Source organism: Salvelinus fontinalis, unplaced genomic scaffold (genome assembly GCF_029448725.1).
Source record: "Salvelinus fontinalis isolate EN_2023a unplaced genomic scaffold, ASM2944872v1 scaffold_0061, whole genome shotgun sequence".
Taxonomy (NCBI): Eukaryota; Metazoa; Chordata; class Actinopteri; order Salmoniformes; family Salmonidae; genus Salvelinus; species Salvelinus fontinalis.
The window spans coordinates 125886-142217 of record NW_026600270.1 but is presented as its reverse complement, the minus strand read 5'-3'; the positions used below and the strand labels follow the sequence as shown (position 1 = coordinate 142217).

General features: G+C 41.7%; 1 protein-coding gene and 1 long non-coding RNA gene across 2 annotated transcripts in view; both read left to right on the top strand.

The window, feature by feature from the left end:
• The window catches only part of LOC129842686 (zinc finger protein 180-like), a 156396-nt gene that overhangs the window by 40792 nt on the left and 99272 nt on the right, over positions 1–16332 (top strand). The gene's annotated exons all lie outside the window — the stretch shown is intronic.
• Positions 100–2715, top strand: LOC129842706 (uncharacterized). Its single transcript, XR_008757668.1, has 2 exons — positions 100–982; positions 1105–2715. It is a non-coding gene; the product is annotated as an uncharacterized LOC129842706 (long non-coding RNA).

The window sequence follows — 16332 nt, the reverse complement described above, 5'->3', positions numbered from 1 at the left end:
TTAATTAGCCCCCCCCCCCCCTCCCCCTAAATAAATCAATATCAGTCAATAGATTTTACTAGGCACTAGGACCGGGGGAGGCTGCTGCTGCGCTAGTGACAGTTAGACTTTCTTCAGCAAAGATGGCGGACAGAAATACTAGGAGAGAGGGGTAACCCTACACAGAACTGAACTGAATCAAAGATGGCGGACAGAAATACTAGGAGAGAGGGGAACCCCTACACAGAACTGAACTGAATCAAAGATGGCGGACAGAAATACTAGGATGGAAGCAAATGTAAGGGATTATAACGTCATAACTAATCATGCAAAAACATGTACAGTTGACAGGAATGTTAGTTAATGTAGAGACAAACGATTATGTTTTTTTTTTATCATAAAGTTAATTCATGAAAATCGCGATTTAGCCAGCTAGCTGACTAGCTAACATTAGCCAGCTAGCTGACCCAGCTAACATTAGCCAGCTAGCTGACTAGCTAACATTAGCCAGCTAGCTGACTAGCTAACATTAGCCAGCTAGCTGACTAGCTAACATTAGCCAGCTAGCCTGTTATGGCTGCAAGCTGAATATTGAAAAAACTGGAAAATGTGTGCACATTTTCAAACGGCCTCCTAAGAAACTTTTTATTTTCCAATATGCATATATTTACTACTGTTGGATAGATAACAGTCTGTAGTTTCTAAAAAGGTTTGAATTGTTTCTCTAAGTCGAACAGAAATATTTTTACAGCCATTTTCCCAGCCGAATTGAGTTTTCCAAAATGCGATGTGTCTCTTTAAGACCTTCTCTATAAAAGGCCCTTTGACTTAGGACCATAGGGACACGTCACAGGCGTTCGTCAGACTGTAATGCGGAAGTGAGAATTGAAAGGAGTCGAATATCTCGTCCATGGACTGAATAACACACCTTCTTGTGAGACCTGACCAGTTAAAAAAAAATTCCGGGCGCGAAGGATAATTTGGTCTCGGCTTCTGGAACAAGGTAGATAACGGTGAATATGATGTGTGACTACGATATTATTTGATACATGTCACAAAATCATCCTAAAGTATGTTTTTTCAATATACTTTAATTATATTATTGCAATTTATTCTGGACTTTAGATGTGAAACGACGGAAGAATTTTTTGAAGAAACGCTGTGTAGCGCCGCAATGCTATCGTGCCTGCTAACCAAAGAGGGAAATAATTCGTTCTGGAACCCAACTAAAGACTCTACTGGACATTGGACCCCGTTACAACATTCTGATGGAATATCAAGAAAGATAAGACCCAATTTGGGATGCTTTTTCATATATCTGTCGAACTGTTGTATGCTAACTCTGCTAACTGTGCTAGGCTAGCGCTTGACTAGAATCAATGCTGCCTTATGCTAGCTTATGTTGTTAGCTAATATAACGATATATTGTGTTTTCGCTGTAAAACACTTCAAAAATCGGAAATGTTGGCTTTATTCACACGATATCTGTCTTTCATTAGTTATCCACCATATGTTTTTCTGAAATGTTTTATGAGGTGTAATTAGTAGCCGACGTTGGTGTATGTATTTTCTCTGGCTACTCCCGGCTGGATTCAGACTCTAGCTATGTATTAGCATTTTTGGGTAGCATCAATGTAAAACTGATTTATAGCTAAAATATGCACTTTTTATGAACAAAACATAGATTTATTGTGTAACATGTTATATGACTGTCATCTGAGGTAGTTTTCTGGGCTCTTTAGGTTGGTTTTAGTTTATTTCGGTTGGCTTGTGCATGCTACTTCAATCATAATTCATACTTCATAATCATATTCATACGTGTCTGTCCACTTTTGTATTTGGTGGTGAGCTAACATAAATATATGTGGTGTTTTCTCTGTAAAACATTTAAAAAATCGGACATGTTGGCTGGATTGACAAGATGTTTATCTTTCAAATGCTGTATTGGACTTGTTAATGTGTAAAAGTTAAATATTTTTAAAAAATAGATTTTGAATTTCGCGCCCTGCAGCTGTTGTCATTTTCGGCCGATTTCGGGCTTGCAGCCCAAACAGGCTAGCTGACTAGCTAACATTAACCAGCTAGCTGACTAGTTAACATTAGCCAGCTAGCTGACCCAGCTAACATTAGCCAGCTAGCTGACCCAGCTAACATTAGCCAGCTAGCTGACTAGCTTTATGGGTGTTGTGACATGAGTATGAAATTGTAATTCTGGTTGTTTTAGGGACTCCTGAAACAACCAGCAAACCAGGCGGTTGATTTGTGAAACAGTGGATGTATAAAATCTAGCTAGCTGAAGAATTTACTGCAAATTGAATGTACAATTTTGTAAGCTTTCCTTGCTTATATTTGCTATGCAGATAGATGAAATCACGTAGCTAGCTATGTTCTTTCTTATTGTGCAGTGGATGATTAAAATCCCTGTATACCCATGGATGTGTAGCTAGCTATCTAGCCGATCTGTGTATGGACTCAAACGTTTGGTATACATATTAGTTCAGAACCTAGCTATGAACCTCAGCTATCATAGCCAGTTGTATCAACTTCAAAACAGCCTGAATGACATTAATGAAGCCTATAGATTGAGTAGAATATAATATCATGTTGTGCCAAGGATGCAAGTCGTATATACATGTAGTTATTACCATGCATGAGATCCCCACATTGTAGCCTGTACATTTAATATATTCACTGATCATGTACTCTACCTTGGCAAATAAAGGTGCAGTTTAGGTATGAATGTCTTTGAGATGATTATTCAGTCATATCCAATACCAGGAGTATCAAATTCCAGTCTTTGAATGACACTGTGTCTGCATGTATGTATTACAATTATACACTTCAACAGTGTTTATCAATCTTGGTCCTGGGACATCAATGGTTACACATTGTAACTAATAGACTAGAAACAGGATTTAACTAGTTAATTCATATATACAGAAATATAATGTTAAAAACCAGAACACTACACTTCCTATGCATCATGTAAATACTCCAACACCGGTTCATCTCAACATCTAATGCCCTTCATCTGCATTGATCTGATAAACACAGGATAGGTGGAGTATTTCATCACATTACACTTAATTTCAACCAGTAGAGAATGTGAAACGCTTTATTGAAAAGCTCATTATCCAAGTGTTGTAAATACAAGTTCAATCTGTCCTTCAATGCACATCTGTTGTGAATTATAAAAACAGAGGAAGAAAGAGGAGGTGGAGAGAGAGGTGTAAAAGACAGAAAGGGAAAGGTAAGCACATAGGAGCAGGGAAGGCAGCACATGATTAATGAATCACAGTGCTACATAAATATTCTCTCAGTTCATCACCATTACATAATAGTGCCTCTAGTCGGCCCAAAGGTTATCTTAAACGCAGGTGAGGTGGCGATGATGGGACTAGGGGTTGGCATCCTCTCACATGAAAACATATCTGCAGACGAGAGACAGATGGAGAGAGAGAGCATGTTTAAACCTTGTGTTTTTATTTTTTATTCGAACATTGTTAGTCATCAATCAGGAGGTGAAATGCAAAACTGACCTGGGATCATTAACTCTGGGACTACTGCACCTCTGTCTGTATTTCAATGTAAAGCATCTCTTTAATAATACTTCCTGTATAATATAAACTGACCTGGGATCATTAACTCTGGGACTACTGCATCTCTGTCTGTATTTCAATGTAAAGCATCTCTTTAATAATACTTCCTGTTGACCTGACCAAGTGACCTCTCACCTCTGACCATGCTGTGCCCTCTATGTAGCCAGTTCAGATGCAGGAGGGGTTCACCGACACAGCTGATATAACCTAGAGGATTTAGGGAGAAGGGGAGAGAGGGATGAAGTGAAGGAGAGAGACTGTTATTGAGAAAATAAGGTAGTTAAAGCCACAGTGTTCAACAGGAATCTGTGTGTGGCCTCACCTGGTGTCCACACCACACTAAGTGGCTGCAGAGTACTTTATGCTGAAAAACATGAACGGACCCACAAGGACAAACAATTATAGCGTAATTATAGAAATAATGAAGTGTCTTACTATTCTCCATGGTTGGCCCTCTTGCCTATTCTTTGAAGGTGGAAGGAGCCACAGTTAAACACCTGAACCTGCTTACTGCACAACACAATCCATCAATCAGATTGATACATGAGTGTGTAGGTGCGGGTAATAGGATGTCTAATTGTTCTACATTTCTTCAATATGGGTGATTTAAAATAGCCTGTTTTGTTTTTGCACAGACATCACACCCTCACCTAAACAGCACCCTCACCTGAGAAGTAGAAATCAAAGGGAGAGAAACTGTGAATTGAATAACTGCAGTTGACATAGCGAAGTAAATGGAAGAATACTCTTATTGCAATGTGAATGGCTCTTAAAATAGCCTTTGGTTGTGCATAGTGTAGTCTATGGTGTTGCTAGGGAACAGCACCCTCTTAAAAGAGCCTTTGGTTGTGCATAGTGTAGTCTATGGTGTTGCTAGGGAACAGCACCCTCTTAAAAGAGCCTTTGGTTGTGCATAGTGTAGTCTATGGTGTTACCAGGGAACAGCACCCTCTTTGAAGAAGTAGGAGGTGAAGATCTCCTGCACACGGATTGCCTCTCTTGCTGCGTTGTTGGACCCCATCCTTGAAACATCCTGCAGAGGAGCAGACTCCTCCTCTGGGACACGGCGGCGAGCTGCAGATCCCCTCCTGGTCCTCGTGTCCATCCTCATGAAGTTACGCAGGACACAGGTAGCCTTCACACACCTGAATTCCTCCAGCAGGCAGTCCCAGATGACCCTGGTCACCCAACCTTGCAGTGTCCTACACGGTAACTGTAGGCAATCGTTTTGAAGGAATCTCCAGTTACAAGGTATCTGTAGGAATATGGAAGACAATGTAATTGTTGACAATGCTAACACGGTAACTGTAGGCAATCGTTTTGAAGGAATCTCCAGTTACAAGGTATCTGTAGGAATATGGAAGACAATGTAGTTATAACCAAGACAATGTAACTGTTACATCACCAGGTCATTGTGGATTACTAAAGTATAATATCCCTGATAACAAATCATGATAACATTGGATTGATAGATGCATGGACACACATATGTACATGTGTAGCATGTGACAATAACAGGATCATGTCAAGGATGACATCACAAATGAATACATAAATACCTCTTGAAGCTTGATAATGAGTTGATCATTTGAATCAGGTGTGCAGTGCTGAGGCAAAAACAACAATGTGCCTCTTTGAGTCCCCAGGACTGAGAACCACTGCTCTTCATTGGGACCTCTTCATATGTAGACTGGCTTTCATAGCACTCTTTATCTGAGGACAGAATACCTCACAAGAAACACACTTCATTATAGTCAAATTACACCACACTGAATATTATGTTACTATTATCTCCGTCCTCACTTCTAGGGACAGGAACTACACAAAAGTACCTGCCCTATCCAGAATAGCCTCCTCTCTCACTGACAGTTGGGGCTGCTATCCTTTCACCCTCCATGGCTGTTAGCTAGCTACCTACAAAAGCATTTGGAGTTTGTTTTTTACAGTGATAAATACATCAAGATAGCTAGCTAATATGACGTTAGACAGCTGATGATATTTAATTCACTTAGCTATCTATCTATACAGACTGGTTACCTATTTAGATGTGATATGAAAGTATTGTGTGAAATTACTTTGAGGAGTAACGGGGGCAGAGAATCAGCAGTAGAAACAATAACAAAGCGTACTCCCTGCCCGTTGAGAATCGATTCACATTTAGATGGAATATTTGACTATTTTAGCTGCCAGAGCCAGTCTACCTCTGAAAATAACATACAGTCCTTGGACCTTGAGGAGTAACGGGGGCAGCAATCAGCAGTAGAAACAATAACAAAGCGTACTCCCTGCCTGTTTCGGTAAAAAGCTGAGGGATGGGGCTGGAGAAATGCAACCATCCATGATATCAACATTCTAGTTAACCATGTTTTGGGGATATACCGTGTTTGTTTATATTTACTGACAAACATTGGAGTAAAAAAAAGCTCATTTTTTGGGTTCTGATGGGGTACAACAGTTGAACTAAGTTCATGAGGCATTTATAAGTGAATTCTTCAAGAAACAGATGGGTACATATCATTAATGTATAAGTCCCAAAATGGATGTAACAACTGCTGATTGCCCCTTTAAGACTACATATTGGGCTAATCTAATAGGAGATATTGAGGACTACAGTATTTCAGGCATTGTCATTGGATGCATTTGATCAATTGTTAACGTTTTGTTGATGGTCCACTCTTGATGTTCTACACGTTACAGTGTAGCTTCAGCCATTCCTACAGAACAACATTAAAGTGTAGCACCCCTTTACTGCATATTGGTTCAACGACTGCAGAGACGGTACTTACTGGGGTTAAACAGATCTCCAACCTCCTCTTCTTTCACACCAAAAACTACATCCTCCTCTTTCTCATCCTCCTCTTCTTTTACTGTAACTTCCTCCTCCTCTTTCACTCTGAACGTGTCTTCCTCTTCTTTCACTGTAACAGCCCCATCCTCTACTTCTTGTTTTACTGTGACATCCTCCTCTTTCACGACAACGTTCAGCCACAGACCTCCTTTCTCCGTCCAGCAGATCACCTCTTCTTCAACGAGAGGGGAGAAGTTTAGGGAGCTCATGTTCGGGGATGTTAGCTAGCTAGCTATCATTAGCGACTAGGCTAGTGCTAACTTAACCAGCCAGCTACTACAGCTGACTAATACAAAATAACGTAATATTAAATTAAATAGGTTAACAAGTTGATACGACAGAAGTGTGGCTGAAACACAGTAGGTAATATACACCGAAAGCGTATAAATAGCTTGAATCTTTCGGCTATGTTGGCTAGCAAGCTACCGAGGTGGTTGACGAGCTGTTTATGAAGAACCGTCCACTAGATTATACGTCACGCTGGCAGCGTCGCCTGAAAGACGCACATCGCCGTCTGCTGACTGGAGGGGAAACGCAGTTGAGGATCATATTTTATTTTCAGACAAAGATTATTTTAAATGGATTTAATTAAATAATACCATTATATTGAGACATACAAAGACAGGAATGTGTTGATTGGTTAGTGCGAATAAAAAATGTTTACCACAGCATATTAAAGGCAGTTTCATTAAGTCATACTACATCTAAATTAGCAGCTAGCTACTGTAGGTCTATACTGCTCCTACATGGTGTAACAATACATCATATAGATTTATATAATGAACAGACTAGGTCTATACTGCTCCTACACGGTGTAACAATACATTATGTAGATGTATATAATGAACAGACTAGGTCTATACTGCTCCTACACGGTGTAACAATACATCATGTAGATGTATATAATGAACAGACTAGGTCTATACTGCTCCTACACGGTGTAACAATACATCATGTAGATGTATATAATGAACAGACTAGGTCTATACTGCTCCTACACGGTGTAACAATACATCATGTAGATGTATATAATGAACAGACTAGGTCTATACTGCTCCTACGTGGTGTAACAATACATCATGTAGATGTATATAATGAACAGACTAGGTCTATACTGCTCCTACACGGTGTAACAATACATCATGTAGATGTATATAATGAACAGACTAGGTCTATACTGCTCCTACACGGTGTAACAATACATCATGTAGATGTATATAATGAACAGACTAGGTCTATACTGCTCCTACACGGTGTAAAAATACATCATGTAGATGTATATAATGAACAGACTAGGTCTATACTGCTCCTACATGGTGTAACAATAAATCATGTAGATGTATATAATGAACAGACTAGGTTCATACTGCTCCTACATTTTTGTATTATTATGTTGTATTTATTTCACCTTTATTTAACCAGGTTGGCCAGTTGAGAACAAGTTCTCATTTACAACTGCAACCTGGCCAAGATAAAGCAAAGCAGTGCGACAAAAAACAACAACACAGAGTTACACATAAACAAACGTTCAGTCAATAACACAATAGAAGATCGAGATTATTTTTTTTGTTTAGGATCTTTCCACTATTAATGCGGACATTTTATTAAATCAAACGTTTTACCATTGGAACGCTTGATGTAATTAAATCAAATGTTTTACCATTGGGACACTTGATGTAATTAAATCAAACGTTTTACCATTGGAACGCTTGATGTAATTAAATCAAACGTTTTACCATTGGAACGCTTGATGTAATTAAATCAAACGTTTTACCATTTGGACGCTTGATGTAATTAAATCAAACGTTTTACCATTGGGACGCTTGATGTAATTAAATCAAACGTTTTACCATTGGGACGCTTGATGTAATTAAATCAAACGTTTTACCATTGGGACGCTTGATGTAATTAAATCAAACGTTTTACCATTGGAACACTTGATGTAATTAAATCAAACGTTTTACCATTGGGACGCTTGATGTAATTAAGTAATTGTTCTTTTCGGATATAAAGAATACGCTGTATCAACAAAAAACGGATTGCAACTTGCAAAACATCAGACGGAGGCGCAACAACTTCCAACTTTGTTCGACATTTGAAGCTGCACAAAGAACGGTAAGTCGTGGCTAATATAGCCAACAGCTATACAATATTTGTTTTTGCTAGTATAGCATGTAGGCTAACGTAACATTAAAGCAATGAGCCTCCACACAGTCAGTCAGTACGGGAACGTGAACATTGCACCCAAGAATGCGCTACAACCGGCTAGGCAGTTGTAGTCTATGTATTACTCATCTCATATATATATACTGTATTCTATCCTATTCTACTGTATCTTAGTCTATGTATTACTCATCTCATATGTATATACTGTATTCTATCCTATTCTACTGTATCTTAGTCTATGTATTACTCATCTCATATGTATATACTGTATTCTATCCTATTCTACTGTATCTTAGTTTACGTATTACTCATCTCATATGTATATACTGTATTCTATCCTACTGTATCAGTCTATGCCGCTCTGACATCACTCGTCCAAATATTTATATATTCTTAATTCCATTCCTTTAGATTGTGTATATTATTAGATATTACTTGTTAGATATTATTGGACTGTTGGAGCTAGAAACACAATTATTACAATTATGCTACACCCGCAATAACATCTGCTAAACTTGTGTATGTGACAAATAAAATGTGATTTGATGTATAGGGGTCTGGTGTTGGAGATCATTCCACACTCTGTGTTCTACTACCCAGGTCTGGTGTTGGAGAACATTCCACACTCTGTGTTCTACTACCCAGGTCTGGTGTTGGAGATCATTCCACACTCTGTGTTCTACTACCCAGGTCTGGTGTTGGAGGTCATTCTACACTCTGTGTTCTACTACCCAGGTCTGGTGTTGGAGAACATTCCACACTCTGTGTTCTACTACCCAGGTCTGGTGTTGGAGATCATTCTACACTCTGTGTTCTACTACCCAGGTCTGGTGTTGGAGAACATTCCACACTCTGTGTTCTACTACCCAGGTCTGGTGTTGGAGATCATTCCACACTCTGTGTTCTACTACCCAGGTCTGATGTTGGAGATCATTCTACACTCTGTGTTCTACTACCCAGGTCTGATGTTGGAGATCATTCCACACTCTGTGAATCTCCTGCATGTATTTTCTGATGTTTAATCAGACCACTTGAATGAGAGTATCTCTTGTCACACTAATTAAGCTTCTCTCCTGTGTGGCTAAGTTCAAGTTGGCTACTGAGGTTCCTCTCAGCTCTAAGCTGAAAGTCGAAGGCCGGGGGGCAGTAAAACAGTAAAACAGTTTTTGGGGGTAACGATTCTCAGCCGCTGTTGCTTTTCTTTTCAGTTTTACCTTTTTTGGAAGAGAGCGGGAGTGGAGATGGCGCAAAATTCTTCAAATAGGTCAGTCCCTGGGATCGGGCTGGCGAATACGGTTCGCTTTGTGTGGAAGGACAAGGAGATGGAGCCATTCGGACGTGAAACTTTTGGAAGGACTATCTTAACGTGGATCCTTAAACTGACAGGGAAGGATGTGTTTTGCCTCCTAGGTTACCCGTTGGAGGGAACTTATGATGTGGCTTTACACACAGAAGAAATACATGACGAGATCCTGAAAAAGGTAAGAGAAGTGGGAGGTGCGAGGCCGATGTGCCACTACGAGGTAACCAGCTTGGCAAAAAACAATTTCAGGATTGTAACTGTGAACATTTCTAACCCGTACGTCAAGGACGAGGAGGTGAGGGCCTTTCTGGGGAGATACATGGATGACATCTCCTCAGCAAGGCACCTCAAGGACTCCCTGGGCTTTTGGAACGGGAGGAGAGACTTCCAGGCCCTCCTCAGGAAGGACCCAAAGGGACTGGGCGGCTACCTTCATCCTCCAGCTATGTTCTCCCTGGGGGCTGACAGGGGGACATTGTTTTATGCACGTCAGCCCCCGTTTTGCAAGCATTGTATGGCCTACGGCCACATCCTAGCCTCGTGCAGCACAAGAAAGTGCAGATTTTGTGGATCTGGGGAGCACGAGGCGAAGGACTGTGACGAGCTCAAGGCGTGCCACAGGTGTGGCTCGTCAGCACACCTGTGGCAGGAATGCCCGGCTCGTCAGAGGTCACACATGTCTGCGGCTGGGGGGGGAGCAGGGGCGGGGGATGGGGGAAGAAGGGGAGGCCCAGACCAAGAACCGAGCACAGGCCCAGAGGGGACGGCCTCACGGAAGGAGATGGAGCAATTAGTGGCAGCAGGAGGAGAGGGGGACAGAGAAGGCACGGGAGCAGCAGAACCGGGAGGAGAGGAGGGAAAAGAGGTGGAAGAAAGCAAGGGAGTGGAGGAGCCAGAGAAGGCAGCAATGGGGGGAGAGGTTGTGGAGAAGGAGTCGGTGGCAGGACCAGTGGAGGAGGAGGGGGAGTGGGGGGGCAGCAGAATGTGGAGCGCCCTCTTGGAAGAGATGGGGGGAATGGTGGAGGAGCTTGTGGGGAGGGAGGGTGGTGTCTCCCTGTTACCGCCATCGCCAAAGAAGAGAGGGAAGAGGAAGGGGCTCTTGACAGACAGCGAGAGGGACGGGGGTATGGGGGGGGAGGGGGTGGCGAAGCGAGTGATGGGGCGGGAGAAACTGTGTCCTCGCTGGCTTCCCCAGCCCCTCAACTCCTGGTAGATGATTTAAGGGGATAGATTAGGGATAATAAATAATAAAAACTTGTATGTTTAAAAAAATAAATATTCCACTATGTCAAAATAGTGCTGGTATGTAAGTTTAGTATCACTTTTCAACCAACCCAGTTCATTTGTTGAAAATGAAAAATGTTGAAATCAACAATATGTCAAAGGATTCAACTACTGAAAACTGAAACAAACAAATGGATGAAACAGATCAATTCCACTGGACATTGGGTTTGATTCAGACCCTGCATGGCAAGAAATGTATTCCAAGGTCAGTAACTTATAACCACAGAACCAACATGCATGACTAAAACACCTAAGAAATTAAATTTACTGCCCTGGTCTAGAATGTCACCGCCACAGACACCATTCACAATGCTGCCTGAGGTATGAGTTAAACATGACATATTATTTCCTAACCATTCACAATGCTGGCTGGGGTACGAGTTAAACATGACATATTATTTCCTAATCATTCACAATGCTGGCTGAGGTACGAGTAAAACATGACATATTATTTCCTAACCATTCACAATGCTGTCTGAGGTACGAGTAAAACATGACATATTATTTCCTAATTGTAAAAAACTACCCACTCCTTTATCAACTAGTCTCCCATTGTTTAACCAGAATAACATGAATTGTGTCCTTCAGACTGTTAGTCCATAATCATATTCAGCTACTTAGATGTCATGTATTGTCATGTTATGTTCTCTATAATGAAACATCACCAAGTGAAATAAAGTTGATAAGATATTCTTAATAGACATTAAATAAAAAATAATTGTTCAGAAATCATTAATTATCATGTTGCTCTCATGAAATGAACTAAATATTTCACCATCATTCCCACTGCTGGTATTCACAGAGAATAATTACAAGGATCATATTTCTCAGTTGCATTGACCTGCAGACATCAGACACCCCCTCTCCCTTATGTGACTGAAATGTAACTAATCACACAAATCACTGAGCCAGCTTTGATGGACCAATAAAAATTAAACTGCACGTTTCTGCCAGCCAATGGGATAATTCCAGTGCAGTACATGTGTAGAGAGATAATTCCAGTGCAGTACATGTGTAGAGGGATAATTCCAGTGCAGTACATGTGTAGAGGGATAATTCCAGTGCAGTACATGTGTAGAGGGATAATTCCAGTGCAGTACATGTGTAGAGGGATAATTCCAGTGCAGTACATGTGTAGAGGGATAATTCCAGTGCAGTACATGTGTAGAGGGATAATTCCAGTGCAGTACATATGTAGAGGGATAATTCCAGTGCAGTACATGTGTAGAGGGATAATTCCAGTGCAGTACATGTGTAGAGTGATAATTACAGTGCAGTACATGTGTAGATGTATAATTACAGTACAGTACATGTAAAGAGGGATAATTCCAGTGCAGTACATGTTTAAAGGGTGTAGAGGGATAATTCCAGTGCAGTACATGTGTAGAGGGATAATTCCAGTGCAGTACATGTGTAGAGGGATAATTCCAGTGCAGTACATGTGTAGAGGGATAATTCCAGTGCAGTACATGTGTAGAGTGATAATTACAGTGCAGTACATGTGTAGATGTATAATTACAGTACAGTACATGTAAAGAGGGATAATTCCAGTGCAGTACATGTTTAAAGGGTGTAGAGGGATAATTCCAGTACAGTACATGTGTAGAGGGATAATTCCAGTGCACCGGTTATTGACTGGAGACTCAAAATGCTGAAAACAGGTCCCTAGTGGAATGACAACAACATGGCTGGAGGGAGAGAGAGAGGTAACCATATGCTGAAAACAGGTCCCTAGTGGAATGACAACAACATGGCTGCTTGTTAAAGAAGAGATGGAGGGAGAGAGAGAGGTAACCATATGCTGAAAACAGGTCCCTAGTGGAATGACAACAACATGGCTGCTTGTTAAAGAAGAGATGGAGGGAGAGAGAGAGGTAACCATATGCTGAAAACAGGTCCCTAGTGGAATGACAACAACATGGCTGCTTGTTAAAGAAGAGATGGAGGGAGAGAGAGAGGTAACCATATGCTGAAAACAGGTCCCTAGTGGAATGACAACAACATGGCTGCTTGTTAAAGAAGAGATGGAGGGAGAGAGAGAGGTAACCATATGCTGAAAACAGATGTATTTATCCCTGTGTTTCCTGTCTTTCTTTGCCAGTTCATCTTGTATGTCCAAGTCAACCAGCGTGGTTATTCCCGTGCCCATGCCTTCTCTATTCTCTTTTTTATAGTCCTTCCGGTTCTGACCCTTGCCTGTATTCTGGACTCTGTACCCGCCTGCCTGACCATTCTGCCTGCCTTGACCTCGCGCCTGCCTGCCACTCTGTACCTCCTGGACTCTGAACTGGTTTTGATCTTTTGCCTGTCCACAACCATTCTCTTGCCTTCTCCCTTTTTAGATCAATAAACATCTAAGTGTCCAACCATCTGCCTCCTGTGTCTGCATCTGATTCTCACCTTGTGCCCTGATACATATGTGTACTTGGTTAGGAGACTCTCCTGTGTCTGCATCTGATTCTCACCTTGTGCCCTGATACATATGTGTACTTGGTTAGGAGACTCTCCTGTGTCTGCATCTGGTTCTCGCCTTGTGACCTGATACATATGTGTACTTGGTTAGGAGACTCTCCTGTGAGCAATGCAGAGAAGCCCCTGTATTGTCCCTGAATATTTGCTGCTCCGTCTGTTGCATTACCAACACACTGTTTGATATCTCTGTCCATCTTCTCAAGGGTCTGTTTCACCAGGTCCACAAAGTACTGTCCAGTCGATGACTCACAGTCAATGACCTCAATGAGTCTCTGGTGGACAACATCAGTGACATATCGCAGAACTACTACACACTGGTCTTTGGATGTTAAATCCTGTGTTGTGTCCATTCGTATCGAGAACATCCCTGCCTTTCTCACTTCAACAGCAACTGTCTGCTGAATCAACATTCTGACGACTTCAATGACTTTATTTGCTGTTGTTTTGGACGTCATAGTTACCAAGGACCCTCTTCCTTTACTTCCCATCTGCTTCTTGCTCTTCTCAATGCTCCACTAACATGCTCTTGTAGGCAGACATCATATTTGCTTAGCAACAATATGAGCTCAAGAAACTTGTCGTGATTGACGGCCATGTTTTCCACGTTATATGCAGCTTTGTGTCTGTGTCCTCTGTAGCTACGCCCACATTTACCAATAACTTTAACTACATTAATCACATGTTCCATGACCTGCCTCCTCTTTCTGACCTGGTCTCGTTGAACTGACATTATCACTCAGAAGGGTTACGGATGTCTGCTTTGCTGGCTCTGAGGAAAAAGGCTTCTGCACTTTCTCTATGGGTCTTGCTTCTCTCATGTCCCTGTACTCTCTGATGGACATGTTTCCAGGCCTTCTGTTGATAAATGTATCTATCACTGGCTGAAGGTTTTGCGAATGCAAGACATACTGAGCAGAACAAGGAGTGAGTTACTTCGTTGTAGGTCAGCCATTTTCTGTTTGTTCCATCTTTGGAGTGGAATACATTGGGAATGACTCTTTGAGGGGTTGTTTTTTTTTGTTTAGGTTTGTGCTCTGAAGTTGTACCTGAAGGTTCCTGCTCTGAGTCTGACTCTGAACTGACCACCATCTCCAGTTCTGAAGTTGTACCTGAAGGTTCCTGCTCTGAGTCTGACTCTGAACTGACCACCATCTCCAGTTCTGCAGGAGCACCTGAAGGTTCCTGCTCTGAGTCTGACTCTGAACTGACCACCATCTCCACTACTATTTGGAGTAGTCTGTAAATTTGGAGTGGTCTGTTAATTTGGAGTGGGTCTGTTAATTTGGAGTGGGTCTGTTAATTTGGAGTGGGTCTGTTAATTTGGAGTGGGTCTGTTAATTTGGAGTGGGTCTGTTAATTTGGAGTGGGTCTGTTAATTTGGAGTGGGTCTGTTAATTTGGAGTGGTCTGTTAATTTGGAGTAGTCTGTTAATTTGGAGTGGTCTGTTAATTTGGAGTAGTCTGTTAATTTGGAGTGGTCTGTTAATTTAACCCAGAGCTGTATATTATAGTAACTTGTAATGCTGGTACTAATGGCGCTAATGATCTTAGTCATTTCCTGTGCTGTGTCACACAGGCTACTGTGTTACGTTCATGGATGTATTATGGTTACGTTACTGTAGCCTGTTTCGCTGTACAGTGTATGTGCACTTTCCCCAGCTTATGTGGCAGGAGTCATGACCGAATGCCGACAAGTCCATAGTCTAGGTTTACTATTAGTTGAAACATATTGCCTTCAATGTCATATTCTGATCTCTATGTTGCACTCCTTGCTATAATATAATTCCTCCACGAAGACGTAAGACGTGCAAACTGTTTAGCCTACCGGCCGCTGTGTCACTATTACTAGCTAGGCTACTTAGCTAGCCATGCTGGGTGTCGTGTGTGTGTATCAGTGTGTGTGTTTTTGACTGACCTGGTCCCTTACTGGCGAATATGTTGCTTATTTTGTAGCATTTAGCTGCGTCTGTGGCAAGGGTCTTTCTCTTTTTTTATTCTCTCCCTCTCTGCTCCACCTTTCCTTTTCTGACCGTCCATTTCGCCTTGTGACTTGTTTAAAATGTTATCGCTAGAGAAGCAGGTAGACGGTTGCTATGTGCGTCGCGGAGAGACCTGATGTAATTTTTTGCGCAGGGACACTGCAGCGAGATAGTGAGGTTCGCGCCTGATGCGTGGATTCTCCGTCAACTCATTCCTGCTTGCTATATCATCACTGGTCAAGTTGACTATTCACGGCAGGCCAAAACTACCCTCAGGCCACCGGGAAATTTCCTGCTGCTCCCTACGGCCAGTCCGCCACTGCCCCTCGTCCATCGCTCATCCATATACTTATATGTACATATTCTCATTCACCCCTTTAGATTTGTGTGTATTAGGTAGTTGTTGGGGAATTGTTAGATTACTTACATTTACATTACATTTAAGTCATTTAGCAGACGCTCTTATCCAGAGCGACTTACAAATTGGTGCATTCACCTTATGACATCCAGTGGAACAGCCACTTTACAATAGTGCATCTAAATCTTTTAAGGGGGGGGGGGGGGGTCAGAAGGATTGCTTTATCCTATCCTAGGTATTCCTTAAAGAGGTGGGGTTTCAGGTGTCTCCGGAAGGTGGTGATTGACTCCGCTGTCCTGGCGTCGTGAGGGAGTTTGTTCCACCATTGGGGTGCCAGAGCAGCGA